The following is a 15,412-nucleotide window of genomic DNA, read 5'->3' as shown; positions in this document are numbered from 1 at the left end:
GCTCATTAAAGCCAAAAACTTCTATTTTATCTTAATCAGTCCATAGGACTTGTTTCCAAAATGCATTAGGCTTGTTTAGATGTTCCTTTGCAAATGTCTGACGCTGAAATTTGTGGTGATGACACAGCAAAGGTTTTCTTCTGATGACTCTTTCATAATTGTACAGGTTTTGCTGCACAGTAGAACATTGCACCACCACTCCAGTGTCTGCTAAATCTTCCTGAAAGTCTTTTGCAGTCAAATGTGGGTTTTGAATTACCACAACTTAACTTCCAATGTTCCTGTTAACTGTAATTTCTTAATTACATTACAAACTGAGGAAACAGCTACCTGAAAACGCTTTGCTATCTTCTTATAGCCTTCCTCTGCTTTGTAGGCATCAGTTCTTTTAATTTTCGGAGTGCTAGACAGCTGCTTAGAGGAGCCCATGGCTGCTGATTGTTTGGAGAAGGTTTGAGGATTCAGAGTATATATAAAGCTTTGAAATTTTCATCACTTGGCCTTTCCTAATGATGACTGTGAACAAGCCATAGCCCTAACAAGCTAATTAAGGTCTGAGACCTTGGTAAAAGTTATCTGAGATCTCAAATCTCTTGGGGTGCCCAAACTTTTGTATACACTAAAATAACACAGATCCTGCTTAAGATGTGGTTTTATCTTCGACTTTATGCCTTTTGGAGATCAGTTCATGTCTGGAGCAGCTTTAAAAATTCTAAATATCATTTAGTATTATAATAATAGTATTAGATAAATGGATGCAAGCTGCCTACTCTGCCTTGGAAACTGAAAGGGACAACATTGTAAAAGTAAAGAAAAATTAATTTTTTAAATTTCAAAATAAAAGTTGAGTATTTGTCTTTTACCATAATAGTTCCCTACTCATCAACCGGTCAAGTAAGTGTGGATTGTGTGTGTGTGTGAATGTGTTTGTGCATAAAACAACCACATGTACTGAAGCACCTTTCAGTAAGAGCCAGTCTTCTATAGCATCCAGACTCCTGCTTTGAGTGATTTTTATTTATTCTCTCTGTCAGTCTGCTTCATTCTCGCTGCCCATCCAAATGCAACACAACAATGTAGAGAGTTTTGTCACCTGCCCCTGGCCAGGGACTAAGCTGTGTGTTGGTTATACAAGATTGCCCTTGACTGCATCAACAATGCAGCAGTCCTGATTACTTTAAAACAAGCCCTAGAATATTCTCATTTTTATGTGCTTCATCAGAAGGAAAGAAGAAGGAGAAGAAAGATTCATTTTGCATCCTTAGGCAGTTCCATCAACCTCTGCCTTAGGATGCAAAATGAATTTCAGTGTAAGCTGGTAGTGAAATAGTATCTTACCGTATCATATCGTATCGGTTTTACAAAAACCCCTTAGTTGGCTCCAGTTCCTAATTTCCAAGCTTCCTAAGCAAATAGGGTAAATGCTGCAATTTGGTTGCTTTTTTCAGGATGAAGCTATATTTAGAGGGGGGATAGTTATACAAGTTCTATGTGAACAAATTCTTATACAGGCATTTTGATTGTTTTAGCTTTATGTGGATAAGGATCCTTTTTTTCATTAATTTCTGACCAGTAATCTAGGAAAAAACGTATGTTCATATAAATTATTAATGGTCGGTGAGGGGGAAAACACTAATGCACGCTGTACGTGTAACGAAGAATAATTATTTATCTATTGTGTTTATTTTCAATCATTATTAAAGGCATTGTGATCAAAATATGAGCCCGAATAATGAACTTACTGTATTTTTACACCCCTTGAAGACAGTGATTATATCAGCTGCTGTATTAATAATACACTGCTGCTTTGTATTTTCGTGTAAAGACACCCACTGCAGATGTTCATAATCTCAGTCCATAGCAAACAGTTCTGTTCACGGAGTAAAGGTGATTTTGCAGTGGAGGGTAACACGTTTTTTTTTTCATCTTCAAAGGACATTCACATGAAAATAAGAAGCTCAGTTCACTCAAAAATATTTTCTGTCATCTGGTGAAAAAAAAACAACACTAGATAAATGTTGAAAGTTAGTAAAATATGCCTTAATAAATGAACATATTGTCAAGATGAACTGTAACATAGTAGTACAAGTAATGAGAGCCGCCAGTAGGTACAGTGAATTATACATTTTAGATGGTGACGACCCTCTGGCTCTGCCATCACCTGTAGGTGGTGTCTTTTGTCTCAATGCAGATCCCAGTAGGCGGAGTCTACAGTAGTGCAACTGGGTGCACCTGGCCAGTCCATCCAGAATATATTTAGGATCAGCCATCCCCATTTTCTATCTTGTTCATCGCTGGATCTCCTGCTTGCACCCCAAGGTTTCTTTTGTTTGCTTGGGTATAGTTGTACATCTTATTTTACACTATGAATCACTACCCTTTCACACATCCACTCACTAACACTGCTGATCTACTGATTGACCATTTCATACATTTATCGTTTTTTTTATTTCTGTAAACAGATGTCATTGTTGGTTCTTCCCAGTACAACTGTGTGCATTTTCTTCCTTCTGTCATGGTCTAAGAGCCGGGTCGTGACCAACTGGGGGCTCGTCCATTTCCGGTTTTGGTTAGTGTTTTGGAAGGAGCATATAGCACTTACTTTAATCCTCGGCGGTGTTGTTTCATTGTTTTCAATGCTGGTAGGCAAAGAAGATATATTTGTGACTGGCATGACATTTCTATTGACAGGAGTTGTTGACTAATTGCCTTTTGCTGTACAGGCCTTCATTGGTCTTTGTTTAGATAAGCATTTTGGAGGGAATACATATTTTAAGTTTTGCCTTAGTGAATGTTGTTTCATATTTGTTTTTGGTCTAGGGGAAGGGATTTGTTCTTTGGGCCCATTGTTTTTGCAGTATTATGCTGTAGTGTAGGTGGGTGTTGACGGTCTGGGTGCAAACAGTTTAGAATAGAGTTCTTTGGTAGCGATAGTGGTGCTACCCCTTTAGGTTCTGTAGATTTTTGTTTTTGAGGTGCTTCAGTAAACTTGGTTAGAGCTTTTGCACATGAGCATGTACCAAGCAATAGGGGAGTCGCCAAATCCTGGCTGCTTTCCTGTGCTATTGGGAGTTGGCGCATAAGTACCCACCATGTCGCTACATGAAGACTAGGAATGAGTTTATACAGTAAGGTTTGGGATAGGCAGTCAGAGGGACAAAATTCCCTATAGGGCCTGATATCTGGGCCTTATGTGCACAGCTGTCATTACCTCCAGCTTACGTCAATTTTTTTTTTTTTTGGAAAAACGTACCAAGGAGCAGTTATTGAAAATTGCAGGGCATTATAAAATTGGAATTGATGGGAAGAGATCAAAGGATGCAGAGGTGATTTTTGAAGGCTAACCTTGGGGAAATGGGAGTTTTAGTGACTGAAGGTGTGGAACAGCTTACAATTTCAGGTAAACAGTCTCCTGTCCACTAGGAAGTTGTCTCTGCAGTTTTGACATCCACAGTTTGACGTTTGAGTAACAAAAATGACTCATGTTACAAATGACACACAAAAAGGTGAAACAGGCTGAAATTGATAAGCAAATTGCTGTAGAAAAATTGCGGCAGAGCAGGCAAAACTAAATCTACAGCAGTAAAAACTTGATTTAATTCATAGTGGTAAAATAGTAGCTGAAAGTGTTGTAGAGCTTGATAATTCCTCCTCCTCCTCAGAGCTCTGGTGAGAATTTTGGTATTTTCGTTAATTTGAGGCTTTTGCCAAAATTCAATGAGGATCCAGACTTTCTTTTCACTATTTGAACGTGTTGCTGATGGAAAAAACTGGCTGGAGTCCACACGCACTTTGTCGCAGTGTGTACTTACAGGCAGGGCGCAAGAGGCTTACTTGTATTTACCATCTTTTGACTGTCAAAAGTATTCCACTGTTAGGTCAGCTGTGCTAAAAGTGTATGAGTTGGTCCCTGAAGCATACCAGCAGAGGTTCCAGAAGTGGAGGCAAGAGAGGTACACCTTGAATTTGCTCACAATGTGAAAGCAAATTTTTCTCATTGGTGTTCTGCTCTGGATGTCAGTACTTTTTGTTCTGTGTGAGTTGATAGTTTTAGAGCAGTTCAAAAATTCAATACGTACGACTTTTTCTGTTTATACCAGTGAGCACCTGCAGATGCAGTTTATATGTGTTTTTGTGGCCATCCTGTAAACCTTTTTGTAAGTCACAAAAGGGGAATGGTATGCATGATTCAGACAGTTTAAAGTTTTTGTCATGAGGAAGGACACTGGAAAAGTGATTGCTATGCTTTAAAAGCTAAATCTGGGCAGGTCTGCTGTGCTGCACCAGTTCATGGGGCTGGTTGAGTTGTGCCTGTGCAAATGCCACCTAGCTTGACTGTAGTTGATGATGGGCAGATAAACACACAAAATCGCTGTGGCCTTGTCTACCCACCTTTCATCTCGCAGGGTTTGTTGCCCTGGTTGGTAGTGATAAGGTCTGTCACAATATTGTGATACTGGTGCAGCAGACTTTCATTCAAGCTTCACTGTTGCCTTTTTTCAAATGACAGTGATACTGGTATCTTTACTCCTGTTCTGGGAATGGGGTTGAATGTTTTGCAAGTCCCTCTTCACAATATTGTGTAGTACTCAGATCAGTTTGAAGGCCAAACAGAGGTTCGTGTACTTGCTGTTCTCCCAGTGGAAAGTGTCACACTTATATTAGGTAATATTGTGGCTGGAGGGTGCATTTGGGCTGATTCCCAATCGTTTGTGGTTCCCTCAGCTCAGCTGGGTAGTCAACCTGACAAAAGTGAGGAAAACAGTTCCAATGTTTTCCCAGTAGGGGCAGTGACTCATTCAATGTCTTTTCAGGTCTAATGATACTGTGGTGGACTCTGAAAAAATGACACACAACATTAGAAGCATGTTCACTTTCACTGTCTAACTTGACTCTGTTAGTTTAACAGGATGACCTGAGGGTGAAGTAAGAGGCTGAGACTTCTCTTAACGGTCTGTTTGAAGCGCTGCCCGGTGAGGAAGTGAAAAAAAATAAAATCAAACACTCATGGCTTCCTATACTGGTGAGGAAGTAGGTACCACATGGTCATCACATTTTTCAGATTGTTTTGCCATCTAAATAGTTGAATTTAGAGTCTGATTTAAAAAATAAATAAATAAATAAATAAATAAAAATGGACATGAATTTGGACACTCTGGGGTCAAGAAAAATCTACAACTGGGTCTTAAGGCATTTCTTTTGGCCACATTTAAAATGCCATGTTGAATTCATTAAAACATGCCATAAATGTCAGTTGACTGGTAGGCAAAGTCAAGAAATATGCCTTACCATGCTCATGCATCTGGGTTGGTTAAGCACAATGTACAACTGTCTCTAAAGTGTCCTTGGCCCACATGCTTTGTTGGAAGAGATTCTCTCAATCCACTGTTGTCTCAAAGTTGTTTTAAAATATAAAATCTCATGTGGATACTTTGGTGTCTTGTTCCTGTCACTGTACAATCAGTTTGAAAAGTCAGTCTTCAGTCCTCTAGTCTTAATGGATAGATGTTGAGTAGTACTTTATATTGAAAAGTTAAGACAATGTGATGGTGAACGCATTGTCTAGGGTTCCCTGCCAATTGAAATTGTTTGTCACTTTGTAACCCTGACCAACCAGTGTGTCTTCCTTTTTTTTTTTCTTCTTTTTTTTTCCTTTGTTTCTTTCTCTCACCATTCTGATAGCAATATACTTCACTACTTCCTGCAGTACAGCATTGTCCTAATAATACACCAGAGGTTGTAGTAACAGTTTGTTCCTGCCTTTGAACAGACAGAGGGTGCCCTAACAAAAATTAGGGCACCTGTAGGAATTGTTTGCATTAACTTTCAAAGTTTAATTTACTTCCATTATTGCAGAACGGCTGTAAGTCCTGTTTTCTATGAAATTTACAATTTTTTTTTTAAACATTAGCTATTTTATTGCTTACCTTTTTGTAACATTTAAGGCTATTCACTGGACTTGAACTGCTTAAATTTCAATAAAAACTGGAGAGATGGGGGGTGTTCTAAAACTTTCGACCAGAAGTGTAGTCCAGACATAAAATATTAAAATATTTGTCCACACTATTATGAAGTGTATCACTTGCCAAAGCAGAGAAAAACAATCTTAATCCTACATAGCAGTGGGTGGTTTTTAAGGCACTTTGTATGCTGTGAAACACTGCACACCCATTGCAATGATCACCTTTAGCCTGAGGGGTGTGTCCACTTATGTTTACACAGGCTTATACTGTACATCTGAGTGTGATTCTTTGTGTATTTATGAGTGCATGTGTTTGCTTGTGCTTGTGTCTTACTGTATCCAGCACCAACTACTATTTCTGAGTGGTGAAGCTAATGCTTACTGTTAGTGCCTAGAGGTGCATTTGGACTGAATGCAAAGTGCAAAGAAGTTTTGCCTCAATTAATTCATGTAAATTTTGCTGCCGTTTTTATTTTTAGCTACAAAGAAATAACTTCATTGTGGACTTTTTATCCATTTTACTTATTTGTACCCTTACAAAGTCCAGCATATCACTTCTAGGATGAGCCAGGGTCAATTTGCATGAATTTGCATGTTTCTGTTGACTGACAAGCTTCTTGGGCTAGCAGACATCTGGGGTGGCAGTTTATACATCCCACCAGTGGAGTGTCCCCACTGTCTTCCACTTTGACTGATCAGCTTTTCTTGAGGCGAAATAGCAGTAAATAGCAAAAACAATCTCTAAAACGCCTTCAGAATCAAGTCTTAAAAATCTGCTTTGATTAAAAACCAGCAAAGGTACTCACCTTCAGAGGTTAATAAAATAAGAAGGGTCCAGCAACCAGAAATTCTCACACTATGCTTTACAACTGATCCGTCTGTGTGTAGTTATACCACCCACAAAAATCATTCATTATCACCACCGTGCAAACTACTAGTTTTGATTCTACAGGCCAACAAGTCATCAGCTTCTATGGCCTGGATACAGCCATTAGTGTAATATGATAAATAGGAAACAGATCAAGGAGCACAATTTCCCTTTCTAATATGACTAGAGGTTCCATTTGAAGATATGGCTAATCTGTACACAGCTCTCAATCTCCATCACGGTCCCCCTCCTGAAGCCCAGTGAGACGGTTCTCCTCCTCCTCCTTCTCCAATGACATTCCCATTAGAGCAATCGTGCTGATAAATGCCAGGCAGATTACAAAAAGGGTGGTTTCATTTCAACATGCTCCTTAGGCTGCACTCAAAGACAGGCCAAGCCTCTATTCCCCGCCCTTTAAATTATACCCTGTTTCTTCACACAGTCAACCAAGACGCACTGACTATGAATAATGCATCAGGGTAATCAGAGCCTCTCAATGGATGTGCAGAGCATGGAAGGGGTTGATAAATATAGCACATATTTGGCTACCACAAACTGTATGCTTAAAACATGACGGAAATAATTTAAACACCATTGTAAACTATGAATCCATTCCCCTAGTCAAGTGTATTAAGAAAGTTTTAAGTAGGGCAAGCTGGTTACTAAGAGCATCCTGAATGCAGCACAGGTCTCGAGTATTGATAAGGACAATTATATACTTCCCTCAGATCAATAGCATACAGTTTTCTGGCTTTGAATTATCTACTACCCTGCAGGACGCAGATTGTCAAGAAAATGGCTAAGCTTTCAACCTACACAAAATCTACACCCCACCACGTCTACTGGTCATTACAGTACTGAGGGAAATGCATTGCTATCATTGGGGAGTGATCAATCATGGGCATTCAAGGGGTACTAATGTTACATCAGAGGTCTCTATACTGTGAAGATCAATCAGAGACCATCCTACTGCCAGTGGCATTGGGAAAGTCTGTTATCAGTGTAACTAGCACTTCAATTATAACAGTGGCAACTTTCAGATCCAAGATAATGCCACAGCCAAGAAAGGGCTTTAAGACAGCGGTACAGTTTCTCTCTGGGTCTCTTAGAAAATAGATCCACTGGTACCTGCTGTCCATCTTATGAACTAGTCTGGGCCCCATAACTGTACACTCTGAAAGAAACTGTAAGGAGCACGTCTTACAGTATATTTGCTACAAAGCTTCTTCAGCTTGACTGCTTAGTAAAAACTTCCTTACTTACTCCTCAAGTCAAGGATTGCCATCTTCCCCACCACTCATTTACCCATCCAAGTTTAAAATATTTCAACTTTTAAAAGAGATTGCAATCCTTTGAACAAGTTTTGAATGAATTTGTAGCAACAACAGTAGCATGACCAGTTTTTTTCACAAGCATCTACTGATAGCTGATAGTTACAAATCAACAGGAAAGCAATACCCACTGGACACAGGCTTCATTTTCTTCAGCCGGCCAGCACACATGAGACCCATTTTGACTTCACCATGATGATGTGCTTTAGGACAAAATAAACAAAACACCAAACGTACTCACAGACATGCTGCAGATCTTTGATGGAAAGTGTCCTACATGTTTTACACAGTGCAAAAGGACTGTCTGAGTGTAAACTGTATATTGGGATTATAAAGCAACTTTGTGTTACATTACAATGTCATGATGACTAAGTATAGTAAGATGAATCTGAACTTTTCCATTGCTAGAAAGTAAGTCAAAATATCTGGTCAGGTTGTTATATAATTATGTGGGGAGCTTTTTGTAAAAGCAGCAAGCAAACTTAATCTTGAGTTGAAGGAAAATGACGATTTAAAATTTTCTAGTTTTTACATATTGCCTTTTTATTTTGCTGACAGTGTCATCATTCATAGCCTATATGCATGTACTTCAGTAGATCCATCTCCTGTCAAATAGTGTACCCTCAGTGGGTGCAGTGAGCTCACATCACACATCTTGTTTACAAGCCGCAACAGTCTGTCACCATGGCTACAGACATTACTTCCTTGTTGATAGTGACGGCTTGTGTCAGAAATTGACACACCACAGCAACAGACTGGTAGCCCTCATAAAACAACAATGTATGAATTATGTAACAACTGTTAAATTGTTACTACAACAAAAAATGTATGGAGTACTGGACTTTTCAGTAAGAAAAACTGTGCTGGTGGAACAAACAGTAAAGGGGTCACAGTATGCAATTTTACCATGTATATTATTTATGAGTAGTTTTGTATGAGAGCCTTACATATTTTTGTTTCGTGTAAATTCATAGCTACAATGGGCTTCCCCTCAGCTAAAGATGGAAAAACATTAACTGTTCCATTTCTTATTATTTCCTTGATATTTATAGGTTTCTTGAAAAAAAACAATAAATCAAAAATGGAGTCAGTATAATCAAAGAGTAAATTATGATTAAATTGGTTACCATGCATCCCATAATAATGTTAGTATACCAAAAAAAGGGCCACATAAATCACTGCATTACAATGCACTATAAACAATAATCACCTATAATTATATTATAGGTAGTTAATTTTAGAGAACGGATACTTTCAAAATCTGGGAGAACAAAGTCGGAGAAAGACTTGCTACTGTTTGTAAAGTTTAAATGTCATTAGTGCACATTGATAAGTCAACTTTGATGATCATTTTGACATCCTGATCAACTCAAAGCTTCCCCCATCTGGATGCTGTCAGTTGGATACTAAGAGGATACAGTTTAGTAGTCTTTTAGTGAATAAATCAAACTGAGAGGGAGACATTACACTATTGATAATCTGGCTAGAGGACTTATGCCCTTGGCCTGTTACACCTGTATAATTATAACGAAGATAAATCCATCTTTCTACTTCATCTCACTTCAAGATCATTATGGGATGCTGTGTCTAGACAATGGAGTGGTGTCAGTCCAAGTTAAGTTGACTTTGCTGACATTTTCAAATTCATTGCTGTGGGGTAATGAACATGGCTCTCCAGCCAGCCCAGATGTTCTTGAGCTGGCCTCTCTCCCAGAAGGCAGCTTTTGTTTTAACCCTGACAAAATCAAAGAGACTCAGTGTTGCTTGCAGTGTGAGGAATTATGGGCTTTGACTGGTCTTTTTAGTCACCAAAGGAACTCAGCTGGTCTGGTACTGAAAACAGCAAACAGGATTTTATTTTTTTCTGTCTTAGGTTACCAAACAATGTTGATGTAGCTCACCCACTGTTTTTAGCTCTTGTTAGTTTGTGTTAAAGCTCTTGTTAGCTCTTGTTAGCTCTTGTTAGTTTTTTTCAAGCCACTGAAACTGTTTGATATACTGTACTTTCTAACACATAGACTGGTGGAAGGAAAAACTGCAATATGAGGAATAAATCTCATTATTATTGCTGAAACATGACATGATGTTAAAGAAAGACAATGCAAACGTTTCCTCTGCAAATAACAGCATCTGATCATTTATTGCTTAGGACTGTTTTTACAAGCCGATGCACTTGGTAAAACCTGAATGGTCCATGTGAGAAAAGGCAGATCACATCCACAACCCAGTGCGTGATTCTCTACAGTGGTGAGATAACAAAGGTGATAATAGATCCCCACCCCCCCCACCTGCCAAATGCATACACATACACGCACTCACACAAACGTGCATGGGACCAAAATGCAATTTCCATGCAAATTTTGAGAATACTTACAAAAAAATTTCCATATGCGTCGTGATTGGGACTCAAACCCTCTGTTTTCTCTGCTTAACCTTTTGATTTATTTATACATTTATACTTATTTCATTTCCCCCTCACTCCATCTCTCTGTCTTTTTCTCATGTGTTGGTTTAATGCAGGTTTTGTGCACTGACCAGAATGTACAGGCACAGGGCTGTTTTACCCTCCTGTTCTTGTCGCTTTATTTATTCATGTGACATCTTGTCCTTTTGCCTCATCCAGCTCAGTGCTTTGCAGGGATACAGATGCTTTAGATAGCAGACACATTTGGGTTGCTCAAGCACTGATCGTATGCCAGCCTCTCAGACAACACCATTAATCTCTCTTATCAGCATCTCAGTGGGTACTCTAGCCCCAGAATGGTATGTTCTGCATTGGGCTACCATTACTCAACAGATGCTAAATAAACCACATTGCTCCCTCTGATTTACCCTCAGTACTGAGTTACAGCCCTTAGCCGAAGAGACGAAAAGGACCATCGCTCTCCCAGTGGCACTGACCACTTTGTTATTGTTAGTTCCTTCAAACTGTTCCTGGCCTCTTACACCAACGTCTTGACAATTTTGTAATTGCATTGTGTGATAAAAAGCTAATTAAGTTATGGAAGATCTCTTATCTGTTTTATTTTCCTCAGCGCTATTCAGGGGATGACCTTGATAAGATCAGTTGGAGGCTGCTGGCTTTTTTCACTGGTGCTCTGTGTTAATAGGGACAGTGATAACTACTGTGGTTGGAGATGAGTAAGGGCTCCTTGATGACAGTAAGCTTAGCACACGATGCAGAGATACAGGGCCCGATAAAAGTCAGGGAGTGCCTGAGGGAATCACCCACCAATAAAGTTCTGGTTCTTGTGATCCCATAAACAACTGATAAGACTTGGAAGCCTAATGAGTTGAATTATTTTACTGACACATGGAAAATGTGGGTTGACTGGTGTCTTATGAAGCAAGACAATATGCTAACGCTTGCAAATTTGCACCATACGCGACGGAAAATGACTTTGTCAAGCCACTGGTGTTTTACAGCATGTGTTGAAAATGTGGTTAAGTTGAGAGCGAACATTAAGTGGAGACAACACTGTGCTCACACTGGGTAGTACTGCACTTCCACATGAAAGAAAGAGATGCAAAAAGCATCTAAAGCAAACTCGTCTCGACTGGGCAACGGTGCCAACTGTCACTCAAAAACCAACAGGCACACCACTCACGAAGACCCGTACACATACACACGCTTAGCCATTTCATACAGAGAGAATCTCTTTCCTTCATACTTTCCTAGGAATTGCACAGAGCCAATATCCTATTATTATGTATTACTGGGGATTAGGATTGTGCTGTCTGTGCAGGAAATACAACTTAGTCTGGGATGTATTGCGCCTGTGAGCTTGTTTACAGTGCCAAGCATGGCTACCTGAGCAAGCGTCACACCAGACATAAAACATACTTTATTTTAGTTAGGGATGCCCCGTTGGACATATATGGTACAGGAATGGTACTAAATAGGTTTTTCAGTCTTTAATGCACATGTCAGGGATCCTATACTCTGCCTAATGTTGTATGCAAGGCACAACTTGTCACAAATGGCCCTCTCACCTAGAAATAAAAAAAAAATAAATAAATGAAAAAGTTGTATGCACACATTTTTTGATGAATGCATGATGTCCATCTAGAAATTGTGTAAGATCCCATATTGCATTATTTCAATTTAAAAAATAACACCTCATTTTCTCGAACTAGCCTATTTTCAAGGACATCAAGGCCTATGGGAACCCTTCACCATTAATGATTTTGCAAATATCTCACAAGAGTAGACAATGTGGCTTTATATTTCTGTTCTTTTGGAGGTGTTAAGAATTTATCTGGGGGGGAAATTTGACACTGCTCTCACCATGCATTTCCTAAATGAACTGTTATTGTCAGCGCTCACACAGACCTTGTTTGGTATTAAATAATTCAGGACAATCTCTGTTGCAAACTTCAGCTGCATGCACATCACGTCTCTGCTTGCTGTCTCCCCTGTGTTTCAAAGGTGCAATATAATACATTGGCCAATGATGCAGTGGATACTGTTGCACACACTGTATGTAATATGTCAGCCTTGCTTTCACCTGCCCAAGGGTGTGGTTAGGGTGATGGTGGGGAAACAACTACACTGTTACACATTACTCAGTACTGTATTCTACGATAATATTTTCATTGTACAGAATAGCAGCAGATGATTAAGACAGTAATGTGGTTAAAAGAACAACTGTAAACAGAATGAGATACTTAAAGGTTAAGGGTAAAAAAAAACAGATGGAGAGAGTAAGAAAGACAAGATTGTTCTGTCAATCAAAATTAGTTGGGAATGACCTCAAGCTTTTTCTTGATGACTGACTCCATGCACTTTAACAACGCCTCCATCAGCAGGACTTGTCTTGAACCCCTTCTCTTGCAGAAATGTAACTGTCCAACAGACTAATTAGTTCTCTGACATGTGGCTTTTTCCATTACAGAAAGAAAAAATCAGAGCTGTGTTGTCGCTGCTACAAGATGACCTGCTGACAGACAGTGTCAGAGACCTCGCTGAGATTGCTGTATTGATCAGATGGGGTAAAAACCCCTTCACAGTGCAAATGGACACTTTACATGTGAGTAGACCCGTGGGGGGGGGTTCAATTAAAAATGTATACCCTGGAACTAAAATTGGTGAAAAAGAGAGAAGACAGGGAAAGGAATACAGTTTAAAACAATAATATTTCACAACACATATTGTACAGACAAATAAACAAATACCATAGAAACTGTCTACATTTCATACACACACACACACACACACACACACACACACACACACACACACACACACACACACACACACACACACACACACTATTGCACATATTATGTCAATTTTTTAATTTCAGGTACTATACTTGAGAGAAACTGATATGGGATTTTTCTTTTTTTAAGTATTGGGTGAATAGAGCAGCATATTGACACCACATGGAAAATGTGCCTTTGAATGACTGCCCTCAGCACCCTGGCATTTGTACTTGACAAACAAGCTCATTATTGGATGACTTAATGAAAGCCTTCCATTCAGAATAGATTTAGGTCCAAGACAAATGACATACACGTGGCACCAAGAAATTAGAAGTCTGGAAAGGCAGAACATGGCTCTGTCAACACCCACTCAATTGGACAAATTCCAGCATCCAGAAAGGGTAATGAGCCCAGATCACTGCAATGATTGCAATTATGATATTGGTTTGAAGTTCTACATATTAGAATACTTTAAATATGATGGATTTCACAGTCTGTTTGGATTGGACAAACCAAGAAGCCAGAGATTTAAACATAACCCTATGGACTGCTTCTAAATACACTGAATCCCAGTTAACTCTAGCATAGTCAGTCCTGAATAAATACATAAATCATGACAAATTAAGTCAAGAAATAGGTCACTCATCTGAAAAAATTTTGAAAATTAGTACTGTTATCATTTTATTTATTTTGTCATATCACAGAATAAAACCTACACTACTGCATTTCATTCCCATGAGTCTACAGTAAATCAGATACTTTATCTGAGTTAGCGAACATTAAATTTATTACAGTAGGAAGTCATATTTATGTTAGATAGCAGGCATCTGCTGTTTCACATCATCAATCTGTGCAATTTTGTGTGAATTATTTCTAACTCAACAATCAATTCCAAGTTATTCTACCCAGGTAAGAAACAGCAGCATTCAAAACTAAAACACAGTGTAGCACAGACAAAAGAAATGACTTTCTGATGATAGTTAATCCAGAGAACCAGTTATGTCCAAGCAGTTTACCCAGATGTCTTCCTCCACTGACCTGTTCTTTCCCTGCCTTTATTCCTTCATACTCTGTCATGCTAGTTTATCCTCCGAACCCTGATCTCTTTCCTTCTTAGCAAAATTGCCCTCCCTGTCTGTTAGGAAAGGTGCTGGAGTCAGCAGAAAACCCAACTTGCCCTGAGCTGGCCTCTTATCATCACCTTGGTAAACCACTGGATTTTCCAAAGATCTGGGTCTGAGGAGTGCCACATCAATTTCTCCACCACTGGCTTGTATCTTTCCCCCTATTAATGTTTGGGCTTGAAAGCATTCCCTTGATACATAGCTTGACATCAAGACAACGTCTGTTCTTAATATTACAGAAGACAATGAGTAATGCCTGCACAGTCAGCCTATTCATTTCAGATTAAACAAACAAAGACCAGTGTCCCCCTTTTTGCATTCGCCAGGTCAATAACGAAAGAGCTAACGAAAGCGATTACTCATACCATGACAGCCCACTCATGTGAACATGCCTAAGAGAAGTTGCGGCTCAATTCAAAATAAAAAACAACTACCACAATCCTTTTTGTGTAAAAAAAGAGAATGGTGGATGGCTTCAAATGCCTCCATTTTTACACACATTGCCAAATACTGTAGGCTGCATGATTCATTATGGCAATAAAATTCACTCTTCTGGAAATTTTAACTACAGCATTTAAGTCATTTGCTTGTCTCTTTAAACCAGCCAAACATGTTTTTTTTGTTTTTTTTGTTTTGTTTTTTTATTTGGCCCTTAGCTATGAACACAAGCAATGAACAAAGCATATCGTCGCTATTGAAACAGCATCTAGCCTGTTCAGAGTAACATTAGCATTTATTTGGAGTCATGTTTCTTATACCTGAGAATGTGAGTCTACTATTTACTCTTCTTTAAGCTTAAATTTCTTATCAATAAACTCCTGAAGGAAATATGTTCTTTAGCTTCTAAATGATAGTAACAGCTAGTCACTAACTTTGTCTGTTGGCCGTTTAATGCTGAGCAGGTAGCATACTGTGGGATTTT

At 39.0% G+C, this 15,412-nt stretch overlaps 1 long non-coding RNA gene across 1 annotated transcript; it reads left to right on the top strand.

Annotated features, from left to right (window-relative positions):
* Window positions 1-2,283: 2,283 nt before the first annotated feature.
* Window positions 2,284-14,946, top strand: LOC120795731. The gene is made up of 3 exons (XR_005708273.1): window positions 2,284-2,319; window positions 13,057-13,191; window positions 14,509-14,946. It is a non-coding gene; the product is annotated as an uncharacterized LOC120795731 (long non-coding RNA).
* The last annotated feature ends 466 nt before the right edge of the window (window positions 14,947-15,412 follow it).

The sequence above is a fragment of the Xiphias gladius genome, chromosome 1 (genome assembly GCF_016859285.1).
Source record: "Xiphias gladius isolate SHS-SW01 ecotype Sanya breed wild chromosome 1, ASM1685928v1, whole genome shotgun sequence".
NCBI classification, from domain to species: Eukaryota; Metazoa; Chordata; class Actinopteri; order Istiophoriformes; family Xiphiidae; genus Xiphias; species Xiphias gladius.
The sequence above is the reverse complement of the archived record's forward strand: the minus strand, read 5'-3'. Positions and strand labels throughout refer to the sequence as shown.